Genomic DNA, 14,862 nt, shown 5'->3' with positions numbered 1-14,862 from the left:
TGTCTTCATAATGATGATGTTTGTCCTCAGACGTATACCCTGTGCTGATCATTAAGCATTTGTCTATCAACTCCAAAGCCACACCTTTTGTACTTGGCATATGATCCTGGGTCTGGGATACTGCAAACCACATTTCTACCCAGCCAGGTGGCTCTCTGGTGACTCTGCCATTAGGGGGCGTGAGAGGGAGACTGGACAGGAGTAGCGGAGAAGAGACAGACTCCCCTTAGTTTCCTTCCTGTTCCTGTCAGGTGAACCACACAACAGCTCTTCCCACAGGTATTGACATATCCTTCCTGTACCAGCAGATGATTGCCGTTTGCAGGTGCTCTAGAGTCCCAGGACCAGTCTTGTTTCACCCTTTGAGATAGCAGAGCCAGCTAGTTGGTATTCCCTCCTCAGAAGTCAGAATCATAGTTTGGTAGGACCCCTTCCTCTATCTTCAAAGTTTTAATAATTGCAACCTCTTTCCTCCGTTCCCTTAGCTGTAAGAGTGACACATGCTTCCTGCAGTTCCCATGCCAATGATATCTTAATGTTCTTTTTAATTCTCTGATACATGATTAATAATTCTTTACGCTAATTTCTCTATGTAAAAAAACTGCTGTGTCTTCTGATTTCTTACTGGATCCTATATGATACATATGCTCATGGTGACAAGGTGGCTGCTTCAAACCCAAGTTCCAAATCTTTATGCAATACTCTATGACCAGGAGAGAATTCCCTTTCTCAGTTCCTTTGAAGAAAGAAGAATCCTTTCCCAGAAGCCATCAAGCAGGTACTTCTAAAGTCTCACTGGCAAGACTTATGTCACAATAACCTTTCTAAATCAATCCAGTCAAAAAGTATAGAATTACCTTTATTTAAATAAACTAATTAAGATTATTGGCAAAGCTTGGAGGAGCCTAGACATCCCTGAAATATAGGTACCAGGTCATATTTTTGCAAAAAACTAATGGTTTATTTTAGGAAGGAAGGAGAGTGATAAAATGCTGTAGAGTTGATAGCTAACAGTCCGCCATCATAATTTATTGGAAATCAATAAAATCTGTCTCTCAAAAGCCTAATATTTAGCTTTTATTGCCATGTTTTGTTCTATGAACAGCTTCAGATGTTCTAACTATGAAACTCCAATATTGGATATCAAATTTCCATATTCCTGACGAAATCCCACAGAAGGGGATGTTTAAAATTTTTATTTGAACTTGAGAAAATATCACGCACATATAATTGGATGTAAGCTCAGATACGATCCTCTTGGGTCGTTGGCTCAATTTCACAGATGAAGAATCTGAGGCACAGAGGGATAAAGTGGATTTTCAAGACCTTGCAACAGGTAGGAGCAGAGGCAGAACAGTTGTGTTCCACAGTAACTCTAACCGCAGGAAGAAGCCATTTTATCATCTCGCCACTCACTGTCATTGTCAAAATAAAAATGCCTTTTGAAATTGTTATATGCAGCATAAGGCTGAAATGTTTCTGATACGGCTCAGGGAACTAAACTTGATTCCAAGAATAGCACATGGAGAGTCTCATCTAAACAAAAAGTGTTTGACTTTGGGGCAACATAAAAAGACTGTGCATAGGGGCTGGCCCCGTGGCTGAGTGGTTAAGTTTGCGCGCTTCACTGCGGGCAGCCCAGTGTTTCGTTGGTTCGAATCCTGGGCGTGGACATGGCACTGCTCATCAAACCACGCTGAGGCAGCGTCCCACATGCCACAACTAGAAGGACCCACAACGAAGAATATACAACTATGTACTGGGGGGCTTTGGGGAGAAAAAGGAAAAAAATAAAATCTTTAAAAAAAAAAGACTGTGCATAATAAGTAACGTTTTTTTTAAAGATGGGCACCTGAGCTAACAACTGTTGCCAATCTTCTTTTTTTTTTCTGCTTTTCTCCCCAAATCCCCCCAGTATATGGTTGCATATATATATATATATATATATTTTTTTTTTTTTCAGTTGTGGGTCCTTCTAGTTGTGCCATGTGGGATGCCACCTCAGCGTGGCCTGATGAGTGGTGTCATGTCCACGCCCAGGATCGGAACCTGTGAAACCCTGGGCCACTGAAGGGGAGTGTGCAAACTTAACCATTATTTTAAATAAACGTCTAAGTTATTCATTCATGAATAGTCATGGAAAAAGAATTTACTAATAAAAATGTAATATGCTTCAGGGCTGGCCAGGCGGTGTAGCAGTTAAGTTTACGTGCTCTACTTTGGTAGTCTGGGGTCTGCTGCTTCGGATCCTGGGCACGTATCTAGCACCGCTTGTCAAGCCATGCTGTAGCAGGTGTACCATATGTCAAATAGAGGAAGATGGATACAGATGTTAGCTCAGGGCCAGTCTTCCTCCAAAACAAAAGAGAGAAGAATGTAATATGTAATGTGTATCTATTCAAAATATCAGACAAGCTAAAAAGAAAGTGACTTTGACTTAAGGAAGATTCTGGATTCAGTAATAGGTAAGGTCTCTAAAACAAATGCATTAGGAGAGGTTTATATACCCAAATGGTACAGGGAATCAACATTTTTTACTGTATTGTTTGCTTTCTCAATCTGTTGCTTAATAGTCAAATCCCTACTTCTATAATTTACCCATTGAGAAATGTGTTAATGTGTGATTCCTCTGCGTCACCTTGTCTGTGAGTCACCCAGCAATTCATTGTTAACGCTCTTTTATATATATTTGCCATAAGTGATTACACGAAAGCAATGAGGAGACACGTACTTTGAGATCAGTAAGTAGAATTCAGCACGGAACAGTGAAAATGATGTGCTGGCGTATCTTATACTGGTTGTAACACAATGTAAGATTTTTTTGTTGCTAAATTTAGCAGCAGCCTCACCAGAAAAAGTACCACTTTAATGAGGAAATGCAATGCAATGAAACTAACAGAACTTACCACTCAAACTATAGTTTAATGATAATAAAACCTACTGCTAACAGTGCAATTAAACATGGAATGTTTGTCCACTGATGGCTTAGGAGATGATTGCTCACCTAAATCATGCTGTGAGCCAAGTTATTTATTGTTATCATAGTTTTAAAGAGCTTTTACAGTGTCTTCTTTTTTATGTATTTCATTGATCGAATTTTTTATTTCAAAAATAACCCTAAGTGTAAGGACTTGCCATGGCACCATCATGAGCTGAAGGAAAATTTAATGCTTTTTAGTATTTCAAAAAATTCTTTCTCAGGGCCCGCCTGGTGGTGTAGCAGTTAAGTTCATGCACTCTACTTTGATGACCCGGAGTTCACCAGTTTGGATCCCGGGTGCAGACCTACGCATCGCTTATCAAGCCATGCTGTGGCAGGCATCCTGCATATAAAATAGAGGAAGATGGGCACAGATGTTAGCTCAGGGCCAATCTTCCTCAGCAAAATAGAGGAGGATTGGCAGCAGATATTAGCTCAGGGCTAATCTTCCTCAAAACAAACAAAAAGTCTTTCTCACGGTCTTAAACTTTAAAAATCATTGTTATTAAATTATTGGATATCTAATGTATCAGACATAAACAGTTTAGTCTTGCATATTACAAAGCTGCTACTATAAATTTATTTTTGCTCATACATTAATTCATTTCTTAATAATATTTTAAAGTTTATTTAGACATATCATTAGCAATATTTCAATGTATTTAAATTTAGTTTAGCAGCTGGAATATGCCACTACTGAAGGAAAAGCAATCACTCCCATTTTCCTATAAGACTGCAAAATTAGCAAATGAATCTTCGAATCATCGTCAGTTTTGTTTATTTATCCAATTCCTTACTTGTAATTTTCTGGGGATATACATTTTAATGACTCTCAGTGCTACTCAGTATCCTTCCTGTTTTCATGTTGTAAGTCTATATTATCTGAGTGAGCTGTGAGAAATGAAAACAGGCAAAGATGAGAAGTAAGAGTGGAAAAGCTCCAACGTTTTAGGGGAGAAGGAAGAAGATAAAGAGGAAAACTAGAAGCCCATATATTAGAAAATACATTCATAAACCTTATAGTGGGGCCGCACCGGTGGCACGGCAGTTAAGTTCACACGTTCCACTCTGGCAGCCCGAGGTTCGCCAGTTGAGATCCCCGGCACCGACACCATACCACTTGGCAAGCCATGCTGTGGCAGGTGTCCAACATATAAAGTAGAGGAGGATGGACACATGGATGTTAGCTCAGGGCCAGTCTTCCTCAGCAAAAAGAGGAGGATCAGCAGCAGATGTTACCTCAGGGCTAATCTTCCTCAAAAAAGAGAAAAAAAACCTTATGGTTTTATTAAAATTCATAACTGATAGTCATCTGCAGACTATTTTCATTTTGCAGAATAATTTTATTACTTGCTAAGTTCTTCTCGAGATTTTGCTGCGAATTCCTATAGTAGAAATTTTTAGGATTCCTTTTCTATTTGCTACAGTCTCTTGTCAGCACCACCTGCGATGATCCACAGTTATCTGCATGTTTAAGCTCTTTGGATTTGACTTAACTGCATTTGACAGAGTAATAATTGCTGTGTTTGATCTTTGTCTTCTATGGTGACTGGAGATAGGCCAGCTTTAGCTAAGTCACAAAGAAGGACAACTACTTGATTTAAAAATGGCCTGTTACACAGCCTGGTCTTGAGGCTCTTACTAGTTGATGCTTGAAGGCTACTTAACTTAAGGAGAGAAGTGGTTCATGAGCCACGAGCGAATAGAGAACCATGACGCCACAGCAGGTCAACCCTAACGTTGTGTAAAAAGAAAAGGAAAGCAACTTACACAAAGCAGAAACCAGTCATTGGGCATCTCAGATAACACCTAGAGATAATCCTCAGTTTTGAAGTTAGATACACAGTCTGCGGGCTAAGGTTTTTTAAATTAATTTTTAAAAAATTTTTGAATGTTCTTTTTTATCTTTTTACTAAAGTAAAATATACCACAGAAGAGTACACAAAACCTAAATATAAGGCTCAATAAATTTTTACAAACCGAACACATCCACGTAACCAGCACCAGATCAAGAAACAGAATCTGTCCAGGTCCCCAGCAGGCCGGCTGAGTTCCAGTCACTGCCTCTCGGAGGTAATCACCATCCTAGCTTCTAAGGTACATAGATTTTGGCTGTTTTACATAAATAAAATCACACAGTATGCACTCTTTTATGTCTGGGTTTAAGACAGGAACCAGCTTAACAAGACAGGGCCGTCTGCAAGGCCCCTGATCTAACAAGGGAAGGCCCCTAGCCAAACCACAAGCTGGGAGAATCAGATAGAGACCACGAAGATCCACATTCCGCAGCTTTGGGACTTTCCCAGGTATACGCATGCGCCCTAGCACCCAGGAATCCACTGAAGGTCACCCTAGCCCCATTAGCACAGTAAAAATCACACCTAGGGGTGGAGAGCTAGCATGCTAATGATACATTTGTCACAGGTAGTAGCATGCTACGTGACAGCGCAGGCGCAAGCACAACCCCACCTCTCGATGTCATGACAAGGCCCTCTTCCCCAACCTTTGCCTAATAAAAGCCTCACAATCCCCCTCCATAAGGAGCTGGTCACCTGCCCCTTTCCTCTCTGCACCAGCTCGCTTGTGCCTCTCCTGGGCACAAGCTAAGCAACTTTTACTTTTTTACTTCCGTTTGTTGTCTCTCTTGATTTCTATCCTAGGGGACAAGAACCCAATGCACCGGCAACAGATTCTGTCACTCAAATTTGTTTGTGAGGCGGATGTGCATTATTGCTTAAGTTCTAGCTTCTTAATTCTCTTGCTCCATAGCATTCCATTGAGTAGACATGGCTTACTTGTCCATTCTACTGGTGAGGGTCATTTGGTTAGTTTCCACTTTGTGGCTATTTTAAATAGTTCTGCTATTTAAGATTCTAGTGCATGTCTTTTGGTAAACGTATGTTCTGAAATTGCAGGTCATCCACCGGCTATGGCTACATCTAGCTTTAGTCGGTACTCCCAAATCATTTTCCACAGTGGCTGCACACTTTACATTCCCACCAGCAGTGTGTACGATTTCTGATTGTTCCACTTTCTCTCCCGTACATGTTAGTGTCTGTGCTTTGTTTTTTGAGACATAGCAGCTTTTCAACTATTATTTTCATAGGTTTTCTAAACACATCAGCACTAAACTATTTTTATAATTGAGTCCATTATAATTGAGGGGTTTAACATAGTAAAATTTTAAATGTTTTCCTGCTTCCTATTCAAATCCCATTCCGATTTTTTTTTCTTTCTCCAGTTTTATTGTTTTACCCGTTGGTAAAACATATTAAAGAAATATTATATATTAGAAAAAAGTATTGGGGCCGACCTGGTGGCATAGTGGTTAAGTTTGCATGCTCTGCTTCAGCAGCGTGGGGTTCACCAGTTTGGATCCTGGGAGTGGCCCTGCACACTGCTTATCAAGCCATGCTGTGGCGGCATCTCACATAGAAGAACTAGAAGGACTTACAACTAGGATGTACAACTATGTACTGGCGCTTTGGGGAGAAAAAAATAAGAAGAGGAAGATTGGCAACAGATGTTAGCTCAGGGCCAACTTTCCTCACCAAAGAAAAGCATACATTAAGAAAAAAGTATCAAAGAGAAAATATGCCCATACAATAAACAATACTTTTAAAAGTGTTAATAGCAATATCAATTTCTCTATTCATATCTGAGTCTGAAATTGCAGATAGAACTCTTCCTAATAAGCAGAAAATTTTTGCACTTCCTATGGGAGTTACTTTCTCTCTAAACTTGAATGTCAACCACGTGAATGGATGCCCAATTTTAGGCCTATTTCATTGTGAATTCTGAAGCAGAGTCCATCAACATACATCAAGGATACGTTTGTTGAGTCTTTTCGTGTATGTTATCTTATCTATTCCAACAACAACAAAAAAAACTTGTGAGATGGCATTTTTGGTTTCTTATAAATGGGGTTCAGAAAACTTGTGACTTCTTCAAAGTTACATATCCTATAAATGGAAGAGCTGAATTCTGAACTCAAATCCGCTAACTCAGCATTCTGCTACTTATTAGCCCAAAGAAATCTCTCTTCAAAGAATACTTGTAAACGTCTTGCAGGACCTATTTCCTACAGACAACAGTTTGGAAAGCATTATTCTAATTTCAGATCCAATCAACTTTCCATTACGCCACAGAGGTCCTTAACAAACTATGATTAAACTGTATCTAAAACAGTACAGAAATTCAGGCTATCAAAATTAAAATTAGTCTCAACGTTGCATCCTGTTACTTTAGGTGAAGGACACGGTTAAAAGGATTACCTTAGAAATGTCCATATTGAAACATCTTTAGCTTTTTTTATTTCAAACACCATAAGCTTTCATAATTTGATTCAGAAGTCACTAGTTCTGGTGTGTCTAATTCATGAAGACTTAAAAAAAATTCCTCTCTTCAAAATTACATCAGTTTCCTTAAACATTAGACTCAGATGCTATGGCTGGCAGCCAAGACAAATATGCATCTTTACAAACGTACACGAGATGTGAAGGAGACGATAGTCCACACTGTAATCTTAGAATTATAGGGTCAGAAAACAAGTTCATGGTAGAACATACAAGGGGAACATAAGTGCAAATGACTAACTAACATGAATACTTTTCTATAACAATGACAACTAACACTTAAGTAGAGTTGACTACATGCCATGTGGTGTGTTATGTGCTTTTCATTTAGTAATTTATTTAATACTTCCAAGCAACGAAGTGGATGCCATTATGACCGCTTTTTGAGAGGTGAAGGCACTAAGGTACAGGATACCAAGTAACTTGACCAAGGCTACACTATTAGCAAGTGGTAAAGTCTAGTTTGAACAGAGATTATCTGAAGCCAGACTCTGGTCTTGTCCAAGACACTGAAACAGCTTCCAGAACCTTCAGGAAATCCATTCCCACCTTTCCAGTTGGTGTTAATCTTTCCCTTTTCAGAATTTAATTAGATATAGATATTTATCTCTCTCTCTTCCTTTCTCTCTCTCCTCTCTCGATTCTGAACATCATTTTTGGAGAAGACAGATGAATTTATTTTTGGATATTCACCTTGGCATTACCTTTCATTTAATCTGTCATAAATCAATGAGGGGACAACCCAAACTAGAAAGCATTCCCTCTTCATCCCCTCAATGCTTAATGGGGTATTTTTGTATAGTGACTTCAAAGACACAGCAGAGCTGACAAATGCAAATAAAAATGGCCTGTATAAGGTTCTTCAATTTTCACAGTTATTTCCTGTGTTGCATGGACAAAAGCAATGATAGTAAAAGTCCATTGCACTGATGCATTTAGGCAATAGCCTTCTTTTAGTTGACTTAACACTTTTTTCTGGGTGTCTTTGCACTCTTGAAGGCAAATTTGTCATTCATAGTCTAAGGATTAATTTTTGCTTTGGGAATACCCATAACTAAATACTCAAGATCTAGAAACAGAAAAGGGTAAAAATATTGTACACGAGCATGATATGTTAACATTTCAATATCATTTCTTTGTCCCATGAGGACCCCATTATAGGAAGACCCTCAGTCATATCCTCCCTTCTTGTGGGTATCTTCCGTTAATCTTTGAATCAAACCCGTAGGCAGCCTTGGTATCCTCTTCCAAGTGAAGGCCTTTCCCAGTGGTGGTGTATTCCAAGGGGCACATGGCTGCAGACTGACTTTTTAGAGAAATTGGTACTCACTGTCCTTGCTTTGGTGCCCTCTCATTTCTGTGGGGCATTTTATCAAATCAGCTAGGGCAGATATTTTCAAAGATATTAGCTTGTCACTAATTCCCTGGAAATAAAGGGCACTTTATTTTAAACGTTGAGAAGAAAGGCTGCTCATCGTTATTCCAAAAGTATGTCCAGAGATGGAGCTCACTGGCATTCTGACAAAGAACACTCCGAAAATGAAAATTTAATCATCTTAATTAAATGTGGACAAGACATCCCTGCTGTTTTGGCGTTGGTAGTAAGTGCCAAAATCAGACAGTTCAGTATGAAACCTGTCGCTTCGGTATGAAAAAGGAAAAACACACTCAATTTTATAGAGATCATGGATTCCCTGTGTGCACGGTGTCGAGGCTCAGGATGAATGTATTCAGCTACAAAAATCCATTCTTTTGTTTCTCAACACGACAGCATGGTGGATAACAGTGCTTCATTTCGTTTCTGTTTGTTCATTTGTTTGTGTTTCTTTGGGAGCCGGTATTTACTGAATGCTTTGACTGGACTGGGCCCTTTACCTGAATTTCTCATTTGATTCTCCCAACAATGCTCTGAGATAGGCATCAATGCTAAAATCCTCATTAGAGATGAGAGAACAGACTTTAAGAAGCTAAATAATTTGTCCAAAGGCACACAACTGGTACTGAACCTTTTCAATTTCAGAATCCATCATTTTACCATCATGTTACATTGCTACCAAGCCCCTCCTTGTACTAGGACTTAAAATCATTCATCCTGGGGGCCAGTGCTGTGGCCAAGTGGTTAAGTTCGCACCCTCCAATAGTGCAGCCCAGGGTTCACCAGTTCGGATCCTGGGCGCAGACCTACACATTGCTCATCAAGCCATGCTGTGGCAGCATCCCACAGAGAAGAACTAGAATGACTTACAACTAGGATATACAACAATGCCCTGGGGCTTTGGGGAGAGAAAAAGAGAAGACGAAGATTGGCAACAGATGTTAGCTCAGGGCCAATCTTCAAAAAAATAGTCATTCATCCTCCTCTCCCCAGATGTTCCCTGGAAGTTCAAGGTGTTCCTTCCCTCCCGCTGCTGTTAACTCCCCCTGACACTGCCAGGTCAATCTTGTTGCTTCCTCGACTCTGTTATTACCACAGCTGCTGCTGCCACCCCAGCAGCCGTCACTGCCAGAGCTCCACAGTGGAAAGAATGTTTTCCCTTTGAGTGACTTCAGGTCTATACTTAAGGCTGCCCGCACTCCCCACACGTCGCTCCAAGTAATACGGTTTCTTCAATTTTGCAATCGCCATTCTCACAAAAAAAAAACACGACCAGCTACTCAGCACAAAAAAATCATAATATTATTATTGAGTGCCTGCCATGTGACATTTCGTTTAATCTTCTCAGCAAGTCTGTAAGTTATTTTACAGACTAGAAACAGAGGGTTAAGAAATAACAGCAGAGTGGAATATAACCTTATTTCATACTCAATCAAAGTACCTCTCCATTGACTGAAGTCTGGAATTTCCTGCGGAGAGTACATTGTTCCGCAACTGCCTCCCTCAGGGGGAAGCTGCCTTCCCAGGGCTGTTGCTCTCCTTAGAAGATGACACAGACTTTGTTTTCTTCATGAGTGTTAATAATGTTTCAGGAGCCTCTCTGGATGCTCCTACAAAATAAATCCTATAAAGACTATCCCTTTGTAACAGAGGGGACTCTTGCATATTGTAAAAAGTACACTTATATCTACAGTATCTCCAACATCATAGACTATGACAAGACTACATTGTTCCAAAGCAGATTCCTGAGTTTTACATGACCTCCTGATACAGTTATCGAAACCAGCCAAATGCCTTTGCTGTTGAGTCTAAGCTTACCAATCAACTTTCTGATTTCCAATTTGACTTCATAACTATCTTACTCAGCAGTGAACTGGAGCACTTCAATTCCTGAAAAGATCTAGTCTCATAAGAACTCCATTTCAGGGTTTCCAAAACATCAGTTAATTTCATATTACTTTCATACATTTTGCCAAATCTGTATGTTACACGCTTTGTTATATATTTAACATTTCACTTTAGATTCACTCTGACATCTTTTTTAAAGTGTTTTTATTTCGTATTTATTTTGCTTTTTAGTGAGGAAAATTGGCCCTGAGCTAACATCTGTTGCCAATCTTCTTGTTCTTTTTTCTTTTTCTCCCCAAAGCCCCAGTCCATAGTTGTATATCCTAGTGGTATGTCAGTCTAGGTCTTCTCCGTATGATGCCGCCACAGCGTGGCCTGATGAGTGGTGCATGGGTTGGTACCCAGGATCCAAACTGGTGAACCCCAGGCCACTGAAGAGGAGTGCATGAACTTAACCACTCTGCCACAGGGCTGGTCCCACACTTTTAACTTACATAATTTATAGGGGAAAAAAAAAGACTTGGGCAACTACCTAAATCATGGTTTTAATGTGCCGGTTACATTTTCAAATTCATATTTTAATACCTAAACTAATATTTTTAAATGGTCATTAATATACGATCTGAAATCTTCCCAGGAACTACCAGTTGGCTGCAAAGTGCATATTGCAAAACACAGTAAAGACCTGTAAAGTAGTCATCGGTCCCTTGTGTATTGAATTAGTGTCTTTACACAGTGATTACTTGGTAAATTAGAATTACCAAAAACCTAACAAAATCTAGATTTCTTAGTCAAAATTAGATTGTGCTTCTGCAAAGTGTCGATGCAGAATCTTGGGATGGTCAAGCCCAAAGTGAAGAGTCATCCCTCCGTGATCTTTTTATCTCTTCTGTCTCAATGTCATTGACTTGTTTTCTTACCTGGGCTTTGAAAAATGGTTTTCAATGTCTGCACTGCAGGGAAGAACCATCCAATCTGACTTTCCTTCTTAAATCTCTTCCCAACCCATCATCATTTTTTGCTTTCTCTTGTAATGGCCAGTTGATTTGCTACTAAATTAAATTCCACACTATCTCGAACTTCCCTGCAACTCTTCACATATCAATCTTTATTTTCAAAAACAGTATCTTTATGATTTTATGCATAATTGAAATAGAATTATTTAGCTTATACCTTCACAAACTAGACCTAAATCTAAAATACAGTAAGCGTATGTTTCCCTAGCATTTATAAGAAGTATACTTCTCTCAATTAAGCCTATGAGAATGATATAAATCTATTACGTTCAATAGCTTTCCTTTCAATTTGAAGCAAGCATTTAGAAGTCAATACAACTACTCTCCCTGTGAATTTCCCATTTTAAAGCATTTGTAATTAAATTTCCATCCTCTAGATATCTATTTTAATCTCTTTAATAATTTAGAGAAGCAGTGGTAAACATGTAAATTCTCAAAACTCAAATATATATATATATATATATATACACAAATATATATACATATACTTATTTAGACTTCAGAATTGAAAGCTGGAGTTCATGACATTCTCTTGTGATTTCCCATCATGATACAAGTTAATCTAATAATTACTAAAAGCCTTTGATTGTCATCATAATTTAATAAACAAATATTCTTGAAGCACTAACTCTGAGTGAGTGCCCTGTGCAAGGCGGCATTGGCATGCTTATCGGGCAACAATCCAGCTGGGTAGATTTTGTAAAAGCAAAACAAAAGTAGTGTGAAAAGAGCAAGGTCATGACTTTGCATATGGAAGGGATTTGAGCCTTTCCGCTGCGTCATTAAAGCAGGTTCATTGAAGGCGGAGTACATTACAGGTCAAGAACACAGATCCAACTGTCAATTCCTGGAAAAAACAAGGGTTACCATACGGGGGTTAGAAACTCTGAAATCAGGATCTGGTATGAAATAGATGAAGTAAGCAGGAATTAAAAGCTAAAACACAGGAGATACGAACCAGATTGCCAAATTAAAGTCATTATCAGTTTCACAATATCTGACTGATCTGAGAATGACAAAAAAAAAAAAAATCTATGATAAGACCTTTCAGCTACTGTTTCTTAGTTCAATAAGTATATTTTGAGATGTCAGAGAACCCTCCCCATTACCTTTTTCCATTTTCAAGTTGAGTGGATTAAGTTGTGTAATTCAGATGTGTTTAATGGCTTCAAAGGAAGCTGCAATGAATACATCAGACCCTGCCTTGTTTTCTGTCTTCTGGCCAACTCAGCAGCTTAGACTATCCACCACTGTAAGGCCAATCCTGCCAGAAGTGTCTCATCTCACCCTCCAGAGAGGCAGGGAATTTCAAACAGTTTACCTCTAAGAGCGAGAAACAGGCACAATTTCTCTCAAATGTCTCTGTCCTGGCTCCAAGTACCTTTGTCTGGGGTCAGTCCTCAATTTACTGTCATTCGTTAACTTCCAGATGGCTCAGGTCAAATGTCTTGATATTGCCTTTGGAATCCAAAAGGTTGACACTCCACCCATTTCCCTGTTCCTTCTGTAGGCTGCGTTCCTGCCCTGAGGCCCGATCCATGTGATGAGAAACTAATGTTTAAGTATATAATTTTGCCCTTCCTTTCCATGTGCCACCCAGGGACCTAGATCCTGCCTGCTCAAAGCTTCTTGTTGGCTTTCTTTTCCTGCATGGACAGACCTCCCAGAATCCTGACCTCATGCACACTGACTGAATTCCTGGATTTATATAATGACCTACCCAGTTCTGACTTTTCCTGGAATTAAATCCAAAACCTTTGTACCCCCTCTTAAAACGGCCCCACACCGAGATCCTCTTCCCTAGCAAACAACCCTCTCTGGCCAGATCAAGTTTTCCAACCCCCACTACTCACATCAGCCAACCGAAATTGTTTTTCATTTTGTCCCCATGCAAAAGATCTAGTTAATGCTTGGTGCCAGAGAGAAAGAAAAAAACACACTCAGAGACACAGTTTCCTCAGATCATATTTCTAACATGTCGTCATAGCTTAAAAGTTCTAAATGATCATTTTCTAGGAGAAATGCCATATTTGTTTGTTAAATTAAAAATAGTTATTTTTATAATTATGTAATTTCTATATTATATCATTTATCTTACATATTTATATTATATAGTTAATAAAATAAATATAATTCTTTCAAATTATTCAAATAACTTATTTTACTGGGTCAAGCTTTCAATTCCTTTTAAAGAAAGGAAGCAAATTGTGTTCATCTCATTCGAAGGTCACCCCAACAGTAGATCCAAGGTCACAGCTGGAGGACTCTGTGTCACCGGATAGAGTCTTCTTAGAAATCCTTCTAGATACTTCCCAGGAACTGGCAGAGCAGATCTCAACTCAATACCAGGAACTGGGTGATCTTGGCTTTTATTAGAATCTTCTCCAGAGTTTCTCAAGAAGTACTGACCCCCGCCTCCCCCAAAAAATAAACCAATACTCTTTCTTTCCCACTTTCTTCTGATACTTTAAGTAAAAACAGAGCATATTTCTACACCTATTAGGAGAATAGAGAGAGAGAAATTTTTTAAGCAGTTACTACTTGCTAATTTAAAGTACAAGGCAGCTATGTATATAATATATGTAATAAAATGTATTGTAGATTATTTTATGTACTAGACAAGAAGTCAGCAAACTCTTTCTGTAAAGAGACAGATGGTAAACATTTTGGGCTGGCTCTGTGGGTCATAAGGTACTGGCCATAACTAATGGACACGCTATTCGAGAATGAAAGCCGCCATAGACATATGCTAGCAAATGAGCACAGCAGTGTTCCAATAAAACTTTATTTAGTAAAAAGAAGTAGTCAGCCCATGGGACACAATTTGTTGATACCTGTCATAAATTATAAAACATTTGATTCCATCAGGAAATACATAATTTAACATATGATGTAATATATATTTTTACCAGAAAACATCATTTAAAGTGGATATATTGAATAATGTATAATTAGCTATGAAGGAATGGGAATTATTCCATTCCAGAAAGCATTCTGTTTGGTCATCGTGTTATAACTCTTCTAAGGTTCTGTTTTTTCTACCTCAGAGGAAGAGTCAACTAAATTCAAAGCAGTTTCTTTAAAAATAAATAAATAAGGGGTCACATTATTGAAGATCAGTGCACAATTTCAATTATTTCCTTTTTAAACATTTAAATTAACGATGTGATCTCATTAGCAAATTAAATAGATAACCATTAAAGGCGTTTTTCCATTCTTAGTTTTTAATGGTCTATTTACAATTTTCATTTGCTTTTCCCTTTTTTAAACAGAGAACAAATTAATTAA

The sequence above is a fragment of the Equus asinus genome, chromosome 18 (genome assembly GCF_041296235.1).
Source record: "Equus asinus isolate D_3611 breed Donkey chromosome 18, EquAss-T2T_v2, whole genome shotgun sequence".
In the NCBI taxonomy this organism is placed as follows: Eukaryota; Metazoa; Chordata; class Mammalia; order Perissodactyla; family Equidae; genus Equus; species Equus asinus.
The sequence above is the reverse complement of the archived record's forward strand: the minus strand, read 5'-3'. Positions refer to the sequence as shown.